The 16156-nt window shown below is 48.9% G+C and overlaps 1 protein-coding gene across 1 annotated transcript in view; it reads right to left on the bottom strand.

Annotated features, from left to right (window-relative positions):
* The window catches only part of LOC102452524 (perilipin-3-like), a 34439-nt gene that overhangs the window by 7063 nt on the left and 11220 nt on the right, over nucleotides 1-16156 (bottom strand). The window lies entirely within an intron of this gene.

Genomic DNA, 16156 nt, shown 5'->3' with positions numbered 1-16156 from the left:
GACCCTTAATCAATTTTGTTGCACTTCTCTGGACCTTCTCCAATTTCTTCACCTCCATCTTGAATTGTGGCACACAGAACTGGACACGATACTCCAACTGAGGCCTAACCAGCACAGAGTAGAGCGGAAGAATGACTTCTCATGTCTTGCTCACAGCACTCCTGTTAATGCATCCCAGGATCATGTTTACTTTTTTTTTTTGCAACAGTGTCACACTGTTGATTCATGTTTCGCTTGTGGTCAGCTATGATCCCTAGATCCCTTTCTGTAGTACTCCTTCCTAGACAGTCGCTTCCCATTCTTAATGCGTGAAACCGATTGTTCCTTCAGAATGGGAAGTAACTGTCTAGGTCAGGAAGAAGTACTGCAGAAAGGGATCTAGTGGTTGTTGTTTTCCCCTTTATTGTTCTCCCTCAGGCTTGAATTGGGACAAAAACTGGTGGCTCTGTCCCAACCCTGCCCACGATCCAAGCCCTGCCTGTGTGAGGTGATACTCAGAGCAGACTGTGCAGGTGTTCATCACAGGAGCGCGCTTGCTCTGCTGGAGTCTTTGGCCTTGGGCCCTTCTCAGGAAGGTTCAGACACACCCTGGGCATAACCAGAGTCAGATGGAGGCACAAGAGCCACTGCCTGGAGCCCAGTCATGTGATTAGGTCAATCTCAGCTGTAATTTAAAAATAAATGTTTGTATCCCATGTGGCTACAAAGACAAGCTTGAGAATATCCATTGACTAGAACCGTGATATTTGTGTGTGTCATCACCCAGACTCCAGCAGAGGGCGAAGCAGCATCCAGACCAAAAGAGAGAACTGTTTACCTGGCCCTTGCAATTCCTGGTGTTTGTTCACCTCCCTTGACTTCAGCAGGGCAATGGCTAGCTGGGCTCTGTGGAATTGGTGGCATCTGGCCCCTTAGCCCCAAGGGTCAGAGTATGGCCAGAGGAGTGTGAATTGTTCTTTAGATTTAATGTTGGTACCTTAACCAGTGCTGAATCCATGTTATGTCCCACCTTGTGGTCTTCTTATAGTAGTGCTTTCACCTTCCCTTATGCACCTGTACCCCAAATGGGCAACTAGACTGAGATTCTGAGATACTGCCTCTTAGCTGCCACCTTTCCCACTTGACACTCTCATGTAACACCGAAATATTTTCATGTGGACAAAGACTGAGTAAATAATATATTTTTCATTTCAAAGACAGATCCAAAAATAAAATTAAAAACAGTTCAAATCAAAATTGATTTTTTCTTCAGTTTTTCCTCATGAAAATGGAACTACTGAAAAAAATGTTTCAAATCATTGAAAAAAATTAATATAATGCTAAGATATTTTATAGTTTTTCATTTCCCATAGATTTTGAGTATTTTTTATCCTTTCCTCCCTTTTTTTTAAATTTAGCTAAATTTAGAAAAGACTCACCATTTGAAAATGAACAAAAAATTGTTTCATATTGAAGTGGGCAAAAAAGAAATGATTTGAAATGAAAACTTGAAGGCTACGTCTACACTGGCATGAATTTCCGAAAATGCTTTTAACGGAAAGTTTTCCGTTAAAAGCATTTTCGGAAAAGCACATCTAGATTGGCAGGATGCTTTTCCACAAAAGCACTTTTTGAGGAAAAGTGTCCGTGGCCAATCTAGACGCGGTTTTCCGCACAAAAGCCGATTGCCATTTTCACGATCAGGGCTTTTTTGCGGAAAACAGTACTATGCTGTCTACACTGGCCCTTTTGCACAAAAGTCTTTCGGAAAAAGACTTTTGCCCAAATGGGAGCAGCATAGTTTTTCTGGAAAAGCACTGATGATTTTACATGAGATCGTCAGTGCTTTTCCGGAAATTCAAGCGGCCAGTGTAGACAGCTGGCAAGTTTTTCCGGAAAAGCAGATGATTTTGCGGAAAAACTTGTCAGTCTAGACACAGCCGAAATGTTTTACTTTTCAATGATTGGAACAAACTGCTTTGACTCTCACAATTTCTTGCTCCTGTTTTGTACTGGAATTTGCAAATAGTTTGTATGTCCTAGTAATGCAATTTTGATACATTTATGGTTAACTTTAAAAAAATCACCCAGTTCTAGTGACGATTCTTTATTCTCTGTTCATGTGATTTTGTGTTACCTTTGCTAAATAAGTCATGTTCAGTAACTCAAAGGCTGTAGCAAACTTACACACCTCTTTAGGAGAAATGTCTCCTGGCCATCAACATTGTAGAATAGGTCACACTACCAGTCTGATGTGGCAGTATTTCACACCATTATGCATTGGTGTAAATGACTACACAAGGTGAAAGGCAGTGGAGAATCACACCTGTATTATGCACATGTCCTGGGATATACAGCCCTTGTCTGCGCTAGGACTTTATTTAAAAATAATCCCTCCTCCCGCCCCTGTCCCACAGTTTGAATTTATAAGCCAAGCATCCACACTACCAACCCCGTTATTTTGAAATAACGGGCTGTGGAATTCAAAATCTGTACTCCTGCTTTTCATCAGGAGTAACGTTAATTCCAAAATAGTTATTTCGAAATAGCAGCAGTGTGGACACTCCGGTGCTGCTATTTCAAAATAATTACTCTCCAGAATAATTCAAACGAATAACTCCCCAGTGCTTCCTGGGGCTGTAATTCTGAGGTAGCACGTCCACATGGATGGAGCCTGTCTTGGACTAATTTCGAGGCTTCCCTGTAGTGTGGACATGCTAGTTCAAATTTGTTAAATTGGGAGTTATTAAGTTGAATTTAGTAATTTCAAAATAACTTCCTAGTGTAGATATGGCCACAGTGAAGATGTATGTATTCTTCATTCTGGTCAGCCCACTTACTGCTTATTTACAGTGGGGAGGGAATATGTACCCCACAGAGTCTGTTATCCCACCAGCCACAGAACATAGTTCCCTGTTTAGCCATTCCTCCTTACTGTCCTGCACAAATCTTTAAAGCAAATCACAATGTTGCCCTTTATGACCTGTCAGCTCACGGGGTGGGGTGTGGAGGACTGAAATTAAAAGAATGTACTGGATTTGCAATGGCACGTTCTGTTCACTATCTGCTATTAATTTCCCTGTTTAAAACTGATTCTGTTTACCACGCATGTAACCCAACAAAAATCATACTCAAGGTCAGAGTTTTTGCAGGTCCCTTTCCATCTCATAGAATCATAGACTCATAGAACTGGAAGAGACCTCAGAAGGTCATCAAGTCCAGCCCCCTGCTCTAGGCAGGACCAATTTCAACTAAATCAACCCGGCCAGGGCTTTGTCAAGCCGAGACTTAAACACCTCTAGGGATGGAGACTCCACTACTTCCCTAGGTAACCCATTCCAGTGCTTTACCACCCTCCTAGTGAAATAGTTTTTCCTAATATCCAACCTGGACCTCTTCCACCACAACTTGAGACCATTGCTCCTTGTTCTGCCATCTGTCACTACTGAGAACAGCCTCTCTCCATCCTCTTTGGAACCTCCCTTCAGGAAGTTGAAGGCTGCTATCAAATCCCCCCTCACTCTTCGCTTCTGCAGACTAAACAGACCCAAGTCCCTCAGCCTCTGCTCATAAGTCATATGCTCCAGCCCCCTAATCATTTTGGTTGCCCTCCGCTGGACCCTCTCCAGTGCATCCACATCCTTTTTGTAGTGGGGGGCCCAGAACTGGACACAATACTCCAGATGCGGCCTCACCAAAGCCGAATAAAGGGGAATAATGACATCTCTGGATCTGCTGGCAATGCTCCTCTTAATGCAACCTAATATGCCATTAGCCTTCTTGGCTACAAGGGCAAACTGTTGACTCATATCCAGCTTCTCATCCACTGTAACCCCCAGGTCCTTTTCTGCAGAACTACTACTTAACCGGTTGGTCCCCAGCTTGTAACAGTGCTTGGGATTCTTCCGTCCCAAGTGCAGGACTCTACACTTGTCCTTGTTGAACCTCATCAGATTTCTTGTGGCCCAATCCTCCAATTTGTCTAAGTCATTCTGTACCCTATCTCTGCCCTTAAGCGTATCTACCTCTCCCCCCAGCTTAGTGTCATCCGCAAACTTGCTGAGGGTGTAATCCATCCCCTCATCCAGATCATTAATAAAGATATTGAACAAAACCGGCCCTTGAACTGAACCTTGGGGCACTCCGCTAGAAACCGACCGCCATCCTGACATCGAGCCATTGATCACTACCCGCTGGGCCCTGCCTTCTAGCCATCTTTCTATCCATCTTACCGTCCATTTATCCAATCCACAATCCCTTAACTTGCTGGCAAGAATATTGTGGGAGACCGTATCAAAAGCCTTGCTAAAGTCAAGGTATATAACATCCACTGACTTCCTCATGTCCACCGAGCCAGTTACCTCACCATAGAAACTAATCAGATTGGTCAGGCATGACTTGCCCTTTGAGAATCCATGCTGACTATTCATAATCACTTTCCTCTCATCCAAGTGCCTCAATATGGATTCCTTAAGGATCCCTTCCATGATTTTTCCAGGAACCGAGGTAAGACTGACCAGCCTATAGTTCCCTGGATCATCCTTCTTCCCTTTTTTGAAGATGGGCACTACATTTGCCTTTTTCCAGTCATCCGGGATTTCTCCCGATCTCCACGACTTTTCAAAGATAATAGCCAAAGGCTCCACAATGACATTTGCCAACTCCCTCAGTACCCTCGGGTGCACTAAGTCCGGACCCATGGATTTATGTACGTTTAGCTTTTCTAAATAGTTCCTAACCTGTTCTTTACCCACCACGGGCTGTCCATCTTCATCCCATCTTGCGTCACTTGGTGCAGAAGTCCAGGAGCCGACCTTGTCCATGAATACAGAGGCAAAGAAAGCATTGAGTACTTCAGCTTTCCCCACATCATCTGTCACTAGGTTACCTCCTTCATCCATTAGGGGCCGCACACCCTCTCTGATCACCTTCTTCTTGTTAACATGCCTGTAGAAACATTTCTTGTTATCCTTCACATCCTTAGCCAGTCGCAATTCCATTTGCGCTTTTGCCTTCCTGATAACCCCCCGGCATTCTCGAGCTATACCTTTAAACTCCTCCCTGGTCATTTGTCCAAGTTTCCACTCTTTGTAAGCTTCCTTTTTGTGCTTAAGTTCACCAAGGGTTTCCCCTGTAAGCCAGTCCGGTCTCCTACCATGTTTGCCTCTCTTGCTACGCGTCGGGATGGTTTCTTTCTGTGCCTTCAATAAGGCTTTTTTAAAATACTGCCAGCTGTCCTGGACTCCTTTCCCCTTCATGTTAACATCCCAGGGGATTCTGCCCATCAGATCTCGGAGGGAGTCAAAATCTGCTTTTTTGAAGTCCAAGGTGTGTATTTTACTACTCTCTTTTCTTCCTTTGGTCAGGATCCTGAAATCTACCATCTCATGATCACTGCTTCCCAGGTTGTCACCCACCTCCACTTCCCCTATTAGTTCCTCCCTGTTTGTGAGCAGAAGGTCAAGCTGCGCACGGCCCCTGGTCGGATCCTTCAGCACTTGTGTCAAGAAGTTATCCCCAACATTCTCCAAAAACTTCCTGGATTGCCTGTGTACTGCCGTATAGGTTTCCCAGCAGATGTCAGGGTGATTAAAGTCCCCCACGAGAACCAGGGCCTGCGATCTGGAAGCTTCGCTCAGTTGTCCGAAGAAAGCCTCATCTACCTCATCCACCTGATTCGGTGGCCTGTAGCAAACACCAACCACAACATCAATGCTGTTGTTTGCTCCTTTAAACTTAACCCATAGACTCTCAACAGGTTTTTCTCCCTCTTTATACTGGAGTTCAGAGCAATCGTAGTGCTCTCTTACATATAGTGCAACTCCTCCTCCTTTTCTCCCCTGCCTGTTGTTCCTGAACAGTCTATACCCTTCCATGACAGCGCTCCAGTCATGCGAGTCATCCCACCAAGTCTCTGTTATCCCAATTAAATCATATTTCTTGGTCTGGGCCAGGGCCTCCAGTTCTTCCTGTTTGTTGCCCAGGCTTCTGGCATTAGTTTACAAACACTTCAGGTAACCAGTTGAACGTCCTATCATCTCCATTCGAAACATGGGTCCTCCTTTCTTGCCCCTTCCTCTCTGCATTTCTTCCCGGTATCCGACTTTCCCACTCCCCTCAGGGTTTTGGTCACCATCTCCCGACGAACCTAGTTTAAAGCCCTCCTCACTAGGTTTGCAAGCCTGCCCGCGAAGATGCTCCTTCCTCTCTTCGTTAGGTGGATCCCATCTCTTCCTAACAATCCTTGCGCCCGGAACAGAGTCCCATGGTTGAAGAAACCAAAGCCCTCTCTGCGACACCATCTGCACAACCACGCATTTACATCCTCATTTCGACGATCCCTGCCCAGTCCTTTCCCTTCGACAGGGAGGATGGACGAGAACACCACTTGCGCTCCGAATTCTTGGATCCTTCTTCCCAGCACTACATAATCTGCAGTAACACGCTCAAGATCATTCTTGGCCGTATCATTAGTTCTGACGTGGAGAAGCAGGAAGGGGTAGCGATCCGAAGGTTTGATCAGCTTGGTAAGCTTCTCAGTGACATCCTGAATGCGAGCTCCCGGTAAGCAGCACACCTTTCGAGATTCCAGGTCCGGACAGCAGAGGGATGGCTCAGTCCCTCTTAGGAGGGAGTCCCCAACCACCACCACCCGTCGTTTCCTTTTGGGGGTGGTGGCCGTGGAACCCCCTTCCATAGGACTACGCATCCCATGCCTTCCAGTAGATGGTGTTCCCTTCTGGTTTCTTCCTTGTGAGGTCCCTTCCAAAGCTTTCAGCACTGCAGAGCCTGTGGAGAAAGCTTGAAAGCAATTGCTTACCTCTATAGCATCAGGGGACTCCCGTGCTGGCCTTTTTCCCTTCCAGACGTTACATGCTGCCAGTTCTCTTCTTGGTCACGTATTGCCCTCTCTGGCTCTTCTGCCTGCTGTGCTTGAAGGATTAAATGCTGCCTTCTATCGAGGAAGTCTTCATCCTCTCTGATCAAGTGTAGGGTTGACACTTGGGCCTCCAGTCCTCTAATTTTTTCTTCCAAAATGTTGACCAGCTTGCACTTCGTGCAGATGAAATCCGTTCTTTCTTCCGGGAGGAAGACAAACATGGCACACGCTGTGCAGGTAACAACAGCAGACCCATCACCAACCATCGCTGCTGACCTGGAAAAGGGATTTAAAAAGAAAGGCAAGAGAACCTCCCACCCTTCCCTCTCCCCTTCCGAACTGCCTCTCAAAACTCCCTGTTAGCACTCACCTGTTCACAAGCTCCTTGGTCGCTTGCCCACTGCCTTATAAAGCCCCTCCCCCTACCAAGGCTCAGCCAATCAGCAGAGGCTTCTAGAATTCAAACTTTAATTAGAAGCCAACAGTTTCCACCTGCCAATCACAGCCAATCACAGCACAAACTCCATCAAGGGGAGGGGGAGGGCAGCCCTCATAGAGCTGGAAGGGACCTTGAGAGGTCATTGAGTCCAGTCCCCTGCCCTCATAGCAGGATCAAGTACCATCCCTGACAGATTTGCCCCAAATGGCCCCTTCAAGGATTGAACTCACAACCCTGGGATTAGTTTCCTCTCTCACAGCCCATATTTAAATGATTCCATGAATTTCAGGAGGCGGGTTTCAGGAACAACAGGACTTCCAAAGAACTAGATTGATGGATTTACTTCAACTGTTTGGAGACTCAGCTCTAATCTCAGAGTTAAGTTCACAAAGATCAAAGCTTTCGTTTGTCAAAGGTGACAATGCTTGATGGTTCTATAAATGAATTACCTCCATGTCCTGACCTACAGCTTCTAAACTTCTGCAGTCCACATATTTTTTCTTGCACCTTCTTATCCATATTTTGCTGTTTCTGTTGGGTTTGTTTATATTCTACCTTTGAAAACATTGAAGGGTGCCACATAGCAACAGAGAGGTGTACTGTACACCACATACTCCAGCAGACCTTTTACATGCTCTTCCTTGGTCACTTTCTTCCATATTTGGGAGAAGATTTGTCTACAAAGGTCTTGGAAGGAATCAAGAGTGGAACATGAAGAACAGAGCATTCCTGTGGTGTGGTAAACTTGTCACATCTTGCCCTGAAAGCTGACTGGAAAGTGTTCTATGCTAATCAATAGGATGAGGTACATGGTCTTCAGGGACTGGGTAAATGTATGAATCAGGGCAATGATGCAATATTTCAGCACCTGCAAGGAGGAAATTAATATTGTGACGGTGCAATTTTTAAAAGTGTCTCTTGAAATGGGAGACAGCCACAACTACACTTGATCCTAAAACTGTTCCCCAGTACTGAACCGTTGTTCCCGCTCTCTGTGAGATTTCTGATGCCAGTCCAGCCTTGTTTGCTTTGGTTCCCCTGATCATTGAGTGGCTTCTGTTGAAATTACACACCAGTAATACTCAGCAGTCCCGGAGCCAAACTAGTGATCAACACAATCCAAAAGAGCCACAATAGTGTACATTTATTGTTTCAGTTACTGTCTACTATATATTTTAGAGAGCATGTGCATCTGTCTGTCTATATGTTCATCCATCCATTAGTTTGTTTGTTCAAGAACTCCTCTTAAACTGTAAAAGCTAGGACCACCAAATTTGGCATGTAGCTTCCTTTTCTCATAACTTAAAGCAAGGTCAGGACAATGGGATATGCCTGGAATTTGATTGTTTTTCATAAAATAAAAAGGGAAGGGTCTGGGAGGAGGCACAGTGATACTGTGGAGTGACCACAAGGAGCAACAACGAGCCACAAATACCAACTGGGACAGTTATAATCCCATTTGAGGCAGCAGGGGGCAGAGGTTGAGAAAGAGGCAGCTAACTACTCTCTATTTCAGAGTTTGTCTGCTTAAGTTTCTGTTTGTCTGTATGTTGTCCCCCAGCAGGGGGACACGAACCCCTCTCCTATTTGTGCCTGCTCCTGCTGTGGTGGCCATGGGCGATTCTCACCTGGTCCCAACCTGCTGTGGAAGAGGGGATTGGGGTAGTTCTCTCTCCCCAAGGCAGCCTGCATAGTGATCCCCTCAGCCCCAGCCCCACCCCAGAGCAATGATATAAATGAAGAAAAAAATTATTTGAGTTAAGGACCCAAGCACCACGAGGTAACTCTTCTAGTATTACTATATTTGTGTTTTGGGGGCTGTCAAGCAATTAAAATTAATTGCAATTAAAAAGATTTTCAGATATTTCAGTTACAACGCAGAATACAAAAGGTACAGTGCTCACTATATTTATTTTTATTGCTAACATTTGCATTGTAAAAACAAATTAAATAGTATGTTTTCACTTCTCTGATTCCAGGAGCCATATTGAAATCTCTTAATCATGAATGTTGAACTTACTGGAAATAATGCTGCCCACCTCTTTTTTACAATATCACCTGAATGCGAGAACTGGTGTTTGCTCGGAACGATTGTAGCCAGCTTTATCAGATATTTTCATTCCACATGTGCTAAAGATTCATATGACCTTTCATGCTTCAACCACCATTTCAGAGGACATGTCTGTCCATGCTGATGATGCATTCTGCTCAATAACTATCCAAAGCAGGAAGGGTCAACACATGTTTATTTTCATCATCTGAGTTAGATGACACCGGCAGACAGCTGATATTCTTTTTTGGTGAGTTGGGTTCTGTAGCTTCTGAATCTGCTCCTTTAATACTTCTGAAAGCATGCACCATGCCTCATCACTGGCAGGTTGCAGGTAAAACAGCATTTTCATGATAAAGAGATTGCCCTACAGTATTTGTATGAGGTTAACTGAAATAGACTATTTCTTTTGTTGTTTTTACAGTGCACACATTGCCAACATAAAGAATAATATAAAAAGAGCACTGTACACTTTGTATTCTATGTTATAATTGAAATAAATGTATTTGAAAATGTAGAACATCCAAAATATTTAATATATTTCAACTGGTATTCTGTTACTGTTTAATCGTGCCATTCAAGCTGTGATTAAGCATGATTAATCAGCAGCCCTATTTTTATACATTATTTATTATTCACCCAGTAAATAAATTAATAATGTATTTCAAGTTGATAACTGAATTGATTAACAACATAATAAAAACTTAGATTAGTTATTAATTAAATCACAGTGTGTCAATATCATGTGCTGCCAAGAGCCATAGAAGACTCATTAAGGAGCTACTTGTAGCTCGTGAGCCTCAGTCTGAATATCACTTCTGTATACTCTCTGGAAGGAGCCAACATAAATAAGAAGGCTTGCAATCTTTGATGCTCATAAGGACTGGGCTGCTGAAGGAAAAATCTGACTTGGACAAAAAAATAGTGAAGCTGCCATATGCGTTAAAGATAATTAAAACAACTGTCTAGCTGAAGAAGCTAACTAATCCTACTTCTAATGAAGAACAAATAGTCCTGTGGCATCTTTGGGTGTGTCTAAACTACACCCCTCTGCCAACAGAGGGATGTAGATTAGGCACATTGCTATTGCAAATGAAGTGGAGATTTAAATATCCCGCACTTCATTTGAATAGAAATGGCCGCCGTTTTTTGCCGATGTGGCACTTTGCTGGCAAAAATCGGCAGTCTAGATGGGGATCGGTCAACAAGGAAAGCCTTTTCCGACTGATTCTGTTGCACGAGGCATAAGGCATAGGTCGGAAAAGGCTTTCCTAGTCGGCCGATCCCCATCTAGACTGCCGCTTTTTGCTGGCAAAGTGCCGCGTCGGCAAAAAAGCGGTGGCCATTTCTATTCAAATGAAGTGAGGGATATTTAAATCCCCACTTCATTTGCAATAGCTATGTGCCTAATCTACATCCCTCTGTTGGCAGAGGGATGTAGTTTAGACACACCCTTAGAGTCTAACATATATATATATATATATATAGTATCATGAGCTTTCATGGGCACAACCCACTTCTTCAGATGAACTTTAGTGGAGAAAAAAAGGTGTGTGGGGGGAATACCTGTCAATTGTAGTGCCTGTGCTAATGAGGCTAACTGAGTGGGCTGGAAGTGTCCCATACTTCACTTTTTATGTCAGTTGGGTGTTCAGTGTAAGGAAAGCAGGTTTTATAATGGGCCATCCAGTTCAAGTCTTTATTCAAGCCATGGGAAACAGTGTTCATTTGCATTTAAAGGTCAATTCTGCACTCCCTCTCTATAGTTGGCATATGAAATTCCTTCGCAGAAGAACGGCTACTTTAAAAATCCATTAATGAGTGCGCAGGAAGGTTAAAATGTACCGTAGAGGTTTCTGAGTACAGGTTGAACCTCTCTTGTCTGGGACTCTGTGGTTCGGCAGGACCACAGATGGTGCTAGATCAGAAAGCCCTGGCCACAGAGGTTGAGAGCAGCTGGAAATGGACCTGGTCTGGCAAGCAGCAGTCCGCAGGGCCAATGTGTAGAGAGCCCCAGGAGAGACTGCTACCCCTTGAAAGAAGGGGGCAGGGAGCCTCAGGAGCAGGTGCAATCCAGCATAGGTCCTGGCAGTGGTGGCAGCGAGCCCCAGGAGCGGCTGCTGCCTTGCGTGGGGCCAGGTGACTGGGGGCAGGGAACCTCGGCAGCCTGTGCAGTGCCGGGGCCAGGGAACCCCAGGAGCAGGTGTTGCCCTTTGTGGGGCTGGGGCTGAGGCACACTGGGAGCAGCTGCTGAACTGCACCGGGCCAGACACACGTTTTCCTTTTAAAAGGTTTTCCGTTAAAAGTATTTGCAGAAAAGAGCATCTAAATTGGTCCCGGAGTTATCGTTATAACGATGCGCTTTTGCGGAAAAGCGCGTCTAGATTGGTAGCGCACTTTTGCGCAAAAGCAGAAGCCCGGAACCATTTTGAAGAGGGCAAAAGGGCACCAGCCCTTTCCGGGGGCGGAGGGTGGAGCTCCTTTCAGACACGTGCTTAAAGGGGTCTCGCTGGACAGCCGTTTGTCTCCTGCTCCGTGGTTTAGGACCCTTTGCAGGGACTGACAGCCCCTAGCAGTTTTGGTGGTTCCTCTCTGCCTTTTGGACACCAGCCCTTTGCCCCCTAGTGTTTTTTCCTGGTTTTGGTTTCTTGTGCCTTGCTTTGTCTGCCATGGAGCCACGGGTGGCCATGTGCCTGCTCTGGCCCCTGCCGGCCATTTTCGAGTTCCTGCAGCTAGTGCTCCAGGCTGGTGCCCTCGCATTCCAGGACCAGGAGGCGCAGATCTCCTTGGACTCCCTCACCAGGGAGGCCATGGAGTCCCTGTGGCATCCCCACCCCACCGTGGAGAGGCCACTCTGGAGACTGGACATCAGTATGGACTGGTGGGACCGGCTGGTCCTTGGGCAATGGGACAACCAGCAATGGCTCCAGAATTTCTGCATGCAAAAGCAGATGTTCCTGGAGCTGTGTGCCTGGCTCACCCCTGCGCTCCACAGAGCCACCACCCGGCTGCGGGCACCCACCCCCATCAACAAGAGGGTCGCCATCACACTATGGAAGCTGGCCACCTCGGACAGCTACCGATCGGTGGCACACCAGTTCGGGGTGGGAAGATCCACCATCGGTGTGATCGTCATGGAGGTAAGTCCCAGGGTGAGTGGGGAGTGGAGTGCGGGGAGGGTGCTGCACTCCATGCCCAGGGGCAGCCAAGACTCCAGGCTGAGTCACCCAGGGGTTTGGGCCGTCCCTTCCTTGCACAGGCCTACTGGTGGGGGGAGGGGCGTGGGGCGAGGGGGCCCTGGTGTGTGTGTGTGTGTGTGCATGCGTGAGGACAGAGGGAATCACGCGGGGGGGGGGAGCAAGGGAGTGCACACTCACCCCTGCCTTATGTGAGTGTTTTCTTGTGTTTCTCTGCACCCTTCTGCAGGTCGTTCACACCATCAATGATGTCCTGCTCCCGAGAGTGATCCGCCTGCGCAACGTGGACTCGACGCTGGCCGGCTTCGCTGCCCTCGGGTTCCCCAACTGTGGGGGAGCCCTGGATGCAACCCACATCCCCGTCCAGGCCCCGGAGCATCGAGAAGCCCATTTTATGAACAGGAAGGGGTACTGCTTGATTGTTCTCCAGGCCCTCGTGGACCACCAGGGCCGCTTCCTGGATGTCTACGTGGGCTGGGCTGGCAGGGCACACGACGCCCGCATCCTCCGCAACTCCGGACTGGAGGCGGGTACCTACTTCCCCCGGCGGGAGTTGACTGTTGGGCATGTGCCTATGCCCGTATGCATCGTCGGGGACGCGGCCTATCCCCTGCTGCCCTGGCTAATGCGGCCCTACATGGGGCGGCCGGAGCAGAACTGGGCCCGGTTCAACGACCGCCTCAACTGGGCCCAAAATCAAGTGGAATGCACCTTCGGTCGCTTAAAAGCCCACTTCCATTTTTTGCTCACCCGTCTCGAGATGGGTAAGCGGAATGCAACGTAGGTACTGGCCACATGCTGCGTGCTCCACAACATTGTGGAGTGGGGAGGCCTTCCTCCCTGCATGGATGGCAGCCAAGGCACAGATGTTTGAACAGCCCCACACACCAGGATGGTGTGTCTTTTAACCTTTCTTGCTTGTTATCTATGTTAATATAGTTGTGGTTTAAATTTTACTTAAAAGTGTCAGTATTTATTTATGCGCCACAAACCAATGACCAATTAAAGGAACGACCGATGACAGATACGGTATTTGGTGTCCGCATTTTGTAATCCTCTTAAATTTAGTTGGCTAATTGGCATCTCAAATCATTTATTACGGTTACCTCGAGTAACACAATAACCAACACCGTTTTGTTTTCAACTGAAAACCTTGTATGTTTTTATTTACGAGGGGAAGAGGGGGAGGAGACCTTCAACCAGGAGGGGGAGGAGCTACTCCTCGGAGGGGTGGCTCCTGCGACGGCTCCTGCGGGGGCGGACCTGGTCATGGGGGGCAGGCTGCATCGGGGCAGGCTGCACGGGCTGGTGGGCAGGAGGGGCTATTGCAGGAGTGGCAGGAGGGGGCATTGCAGGGGCAGTGCTAGGGGAGGGATGGCAGGGGCATGGGGTAAGGCCATGCCATGATGGATGGCATGGGATATGTGGGCAGTGAGGGTGGCGATAGAGTCAGCCATCCTGGTGCACTGGGCCTAGAAGGCGGCCCAGGCCTCCTGGCGCCACTGCAGGTCCGCCTCCACGCGTTGAGTGATAGCAGCCTCGACGCACTCTATGGTCTGCACGTGGCGCCGTAGGAGCTGGTCCTGGTGGCGGAGCCTCTGCCTCCGTGGCTGGGCAGCTGGGGGTGCCGCTGCTGCCGACTGGAGGGTCCCTGGCTTGTGCTTGGTCCCGCTGCAGGGAAGAAAAGAAAGGATGGGTCAGTCAAGCAGGCCGGCCACTGTCCCCACACCTCCATGCCCTCCACCCCTGAGCCCAGGTGACACCACAGTAGTGTGGCTTGGGCCCACTCAGTTTCCCCAATGCCCCCCATGTTGTATGTTTGCAAAGAGGACTGCCCCTGGAGTAGGGTCCTCCGCCATGTATTGTAACCATCAGTCTGGGTCCTGGCCCCGTGAAGGGTGGGAGGGCGCGTGTGCTGCGTTAACCTGTGGAACTCCCTGCCAGTGAGGGCTGTGAGGCTTTGGGCTAATCACTGATGTTTGATAGGGAGTGAGATGCATCCCCACACAGTGCCTGGGAGCACATCTGGCAGAGGTGGTCTGGGCTTTCAGATCCCCATCGCGTGGGATATCTCCTGGGATGGAACCAGGGGGGGTGTCCCATCTTTGCAGCAAAACTCAGGCGGCCCTAGGGGCTGCCTGAGTGCTTCCCCCCCTTCTCCCTCCTACAATCCCTCACACACGTAGCCCAGGGACATGTGTGGCCGCAGTGGGGACTTCCCTTGGAGAGCCAGCCAAGGCACCGGGAGCAGGCGAGGGGCTCGGTGGGGGCCATGTTCACAGGGCTGTGACGCTGCGGTTTTCCCAGGAGCAGCTGGCTGTGCCTCACAGCCAGGCATGGGACAGTGTGCCGTTCTCCATGCTGCACCCTTGCGGAGGTGCGGGCTCTGGGCTGAGTCCCTGGGGCCCTGGCTGGTTCCAGCCGGCATCCACCCTTCACCTGGTCCTGCTGAATGTGTGTGAACAGCACAGTCCCAGGCGTGCCCTGCAGCTGCCTGCCATGGCCACATCCCGCTCGGTCACCAGGCTATACTTGGTTCCACGTGCTGCTTCCTGCCTAATGCTACACAGAGTGCAACTCACATGGCCTGAGTGACATGCTCTCCCCCTCCCTCCTCGGGCGCCTGGCTCCCCCCCACCCTCTGCCCCCCGCCCTTGTGAGTGCAAAGTGCAAGACTCACCGATGGATCCTTCCCCGGCTTCCGAGGATACGCAGGAGATGTCGGGGCTGCTGGGGAGGGGCTTGCTGGGTGACAGTGCTGGCCTCATCCTCCGATGCATTGTTGTCTCCTTCCCCCGCCTCAGTGGTCCTGGTGACGGGGGAGGGGAGGGACACACACTGCTGTCAACGGGCACGTCCGGGGCTTGCGGGGCTGGCTGGCCCAGGATGGCATGGAGCCAGTCGTAATGGGGGCAGGTGTCTGCTCCTGCCCCCTGGCCCTCGCTGGCCCGCACATAGCCCAGGCGCAGCTCCTTGACTTTAGCCTGGACTTATTCAAGGGTCCGGGCTGGATGGCCTTGCTGGGCAAGCGCCTGGGCCATGCAGGGGTCAGCAGGCTGCCAGAGGTCGAGCAGGCTGTCCAGCTCCCCCGATGACCAGGATGGGCCCGTCGTTTGCGGCCCCTGGGGGCCTCCTGCGCTGGGGGTGTGGGTGGCTGGTGCCCCCCTGGAGCTGCCATCCTGCTGCGGGGTGGCTGCTGAGGATGCAGGGGCCACGTGGCAGACCGCAGCCCTGAGATCCAAATAAGGGTCCTGCCTGGTGACCTCAGCAGCCTGCATCTGCTTTAAGATGGCTTGCATTAGCAGGAAGTCTGGGAAGCTGAGTCTGGCTACGGAGCCTCAGAGCGCCCAAAGGGCTTTTTTCTGTTTAGCCTGCTTTTGCGCAAAATGTCTTAGCTGCCTATCTACACTGGTCCTTTTGCGCAAAAGCATTTCCGGAAAAGGGCTTTTGCCCGAACGGGGACATCAAAGTATTTCCACAAGAAGCACTGATTTTGGACAGTAGATCGTCAGTACTTTTGTGGAAATTTAAGCGGCCAGTGTAGACAGCTGGCAATTTTTTGCACAAAAGCACTTCCTTTTGCGGAAAAACTTGCCAGTCTAGACACAGCC

Source organism: Pelodiscus sinensis, chromosome 1, assembly GCF_052426305.1.
Source record: "Pelodiscus sinensis isolate ZL-2025 chromosome 1, ASM5242630v1, whole genome shotgun sequence".
NCBI lineage: Eukaryota > Metazoa > Chordata > Testudines > Trionychidae > Pelodiscus > Pelodiscus sinensis.
The sequence above is the reverse complement of the archived record's forward strand: the minus strand, read 5'-3'. Positions and strand labels throughout refer to the sequence as shown.